The following is a 3165-nucleotide window of genomic DNA, read 5'->3' as shown; positions in this document are numbered from 1 at the left end:
CAAGCAAGACTACCTACAGATGATCATGGGGAACTGGTGTTTGTGGGGTTTTCCAAAGTTTACCTCCATATAAAAATATGGGATTGTTTTTGGCAACAGGAGCCTTGGAGAGCCCACAGGTTATGTGGGAGATGGAATAAAGAACTATGTCTTATTTCTGGTACTATAGTTTACTTTGGGGGCCTGAACATCAGAGTTGACAAAAAGACTTAGGTGGCTTAATGCCATTTTCTTCTAGAAAATCACTGATGCCTTTTGGGAATGTTGGTTTATCAGTCATCCAGACAAACAGAACCAATAACAAACATCTACTCATGTAAAAATGGAGGATGTTCAAAGACATATCAGAGTCTACAAAGTCTAGAAGAAATCTATGTATTTCATTTTGGAGTACCTATTTTCCATGAACGGATGAAATACTGGAGCTGTTGTAGAAGGAAAACATCTGATTTTAATACATTCTTAGCCCAAGAGGGTTGTACAACAAGAAAACATGTGTGGACTAGAAAGGATGCTGGGAAAAAACTTGTTCCATGTTGACATGACTGGCATCAGACTGGAGGTGAAGTCACCATTTCAGTCTATGCTAAAAATTCACTGCCAGAACTCAGTCGAATACAGCAAATAGTACATTATGTTTGAAAGACAGAAGGAATTTCATCAAAATGTGAAATTATGGGGTGTGATTGATGTGAAGCGAAGTTATGTACCTATGACTGCAACTAAGATTGAGATCACCATGAGAAAAGCTGAGCCCATGCAGTGGGCAAGTCTTGAACTACCTACCACCAAAAAGCAGGAAAAACAAAAAGAGATCGCAGATTGAATAGGGAAAAATCAAAAGCTGTGGCAATTTCAGAATACTTAGTAATGTGTGATGAAGTAGTGGTTTGCTGCTGTAATCTTTCCATTATTGTTTTAAAATCTGGCATTTCATGCTCAATATCTCTGGTCATAAATGAAATGCAAATCAAAACAACTCTAAGATTCCACCTCACTCCAGTTAGAATGGCCAGGATCAGGAAAACGAATGACAACAGATGCTGGAGGGGATGTGGCCAGAAGGGATCACTACTACACTGTTGGTGGGAGTGCAAACTCGTTCAACCACTATGGAAAGCAGTGTGGCAGTGCCTCAAAAGGCTAAACATAGAACTCCCCTATGACCCAGCAATTCCACTACTTGGCATTTACCCAACCATCCAGAAACAAAGACATACTAAATCCACTAGCACAACAATGTTCATTGCAGCACTATTCACCATAGCAAAGATATGGAACCAACCCAGATGTCCCTCAGTTGATGAGTGGATCAACAAGTTGTGGTATTTGTACACAATGGAATTCTATGCTGCTGTCAGAAAGAATGACATCGCCCCATTTGTTAGGAAATGGAAAGACTTAGAACAAATCATATTAAGTGAAGAAAGCCAGACTAAAAGGAACTTAGGCTCAATGGTTTCCCTCATTTGTCATAATCAGTAGAAACCTTGGGCTCTACTAGCAGAGATCTGCAATAGAGCAAAATCTTGATACATAAGGCCATGTAATGTGAAGCTAATTGAAAGGACCTCCAGGATATTGAAACAAAAGTCATATAATGAATAATTGTTGTCCTTAATGCACTATGTTGTCTCTCATCTCCTTTGCTATCCCTTGGTTATCTCATATTGGTATAGTATGTCACTTTGTTATCTGATATATTGAATTTATTTGTATTTGGATATTTGAAATTTGATAGGGAAGGGGGGAAAACCAAGACCGGAGGGGGGTGTAGGGGGGGAGGGAAATGGGTACCAAGACATGTGAAAGGGTGTCAATGTATGTGAATTAATGCACCTTCTATCTGGCAAATATCATGTAACCCTTTTACTAATTACAATAAAAATAAAATAAAATAAATAAAAATAAATAAAATCTGGCATTTCAGGGTCAACATGTAAGGTTCTCAAAGCCAAAGTCATTTTCTTTTTCTGTGCCTCCCATCTCTTAAGTTCTATAATGTTGATTATTCATTTCTCCTCCCTCATTGCTTTGGACCCCAGCCTTGAAGAAGCTAGAGAATTGCTCAACAGTGTCACTGAAGTATTTCTTTGTATTTCTATTATGTTAAATAGTGAGAGAAAAGGCCCCTGTCTGCCCCTGTCTTTTTCAGTCTGTTTTCCCTAATTAGAAATTGAGATGAAATGTTTAAATTTCAATTGGTTTTTTCATTGATCTTTGTTCCTATAATGTTTGAAAAATCTTGAAGAAGCTCTTTATTGTTTCCTAGGTTATTTAATTATTTTTAGGAGTGATCCTAAGACAGTACACAGGAAGATAAGGGAGAATATATGGCTACTAAATGAGAATTTGTTTACAATTTAATTTAAAAACCATTACTTGCCAAACAGTGTGATTTGAGAGAGGAGAAGCATAGATAAGGTTATAGAAGTTACCATTTAAAATTCACCATTTATAAGATTAAGCAATAATGTTTTAAAAAGTGGACTTGTTTTTTCTTTTTTTGTTTTTTGGTTTTTTCTTTTGTTTTTTTCTTTGCTTGGCCCTGGTAATTGAACTGGCACCTTTCCACCTTGCTCTTTCTAGTCAAGTGCTCTTCCACTTGAACTAAATCCCCAGCCCCTATTTGTATATCTTTATATGGTGTTATGACTAAATTGTTTCTGGTTTGTAGCCTAAATAAACCATCTTAATTAGACACACATGAAAACAAATTTTATATATTTTGTTTTCCTGCTGGGAAAATTGCACCCATAACAGTCATTTTCTTAAGGGTTTGTGGAAAATCTGTTAAGGCATAGCAAAACTATAAATATATAGCCCTTGGTTTATAACAACAGCTAAATAAAAGAGCATATTTCTTTTGGAATTTTTCTTAAGAGTTTTATGAAGTCCTTGAGAGTTTTTTTAATACAATGCTGATTTATATGTTGTACCTTATTTGTATTAAATATATATGGAAGTTTGATTATTTGATTCAATTGGATTCATTAATACATAGGTTACTTTTTGAGCTAATGCTGAGCTCAAGATGGATATTTAAATTTAGAAATGTTATAAAGGTCAAAAGTCTGTCCAAATTTAATAAATTTGGGACTATGGAACTAATGGAGATAGGAAAGGTTAAAAAAGGGAAGGTTATTTTTCAAATCATTTGGAAAT

The 3165-nt window shown here is 35.6% G+C and overlaps 1 pseudogene; it reads left to right on the top strand.

Moving 5' to 3' along the window:
* Nucleotides 1–261: 261 nt before the first annotated feature.
* On the top strand, nucleotides 262–841 carry LOC150041608 (cysteine and histidine-rich domain-containing protein 1 pseudogene; annotated as a pseudogene).
* Nucleotides 842–3165: the final 2324 nt, after the last annotated feature.

Source organism: Megascapheus bottae, chromosome X, assembly GCF_031878675.1.
Source record: "Megascapheus bottae isolate mThoBot1 chromosome X, mThoBot2.hap1, whole genome shotgun sequence".
NCBI classification, from domain to species: domain Eukaryota; kingdom Metazoa; phylum Chordata; class Mammalia; order Rodentia; family Geomyidae; genus Megascapheus; species Megascapheus bottae.
Note: the sequence above shows the minus strand (reverse complement) of the source record. Positions and strands in the feature narration are given on the sequence as shown.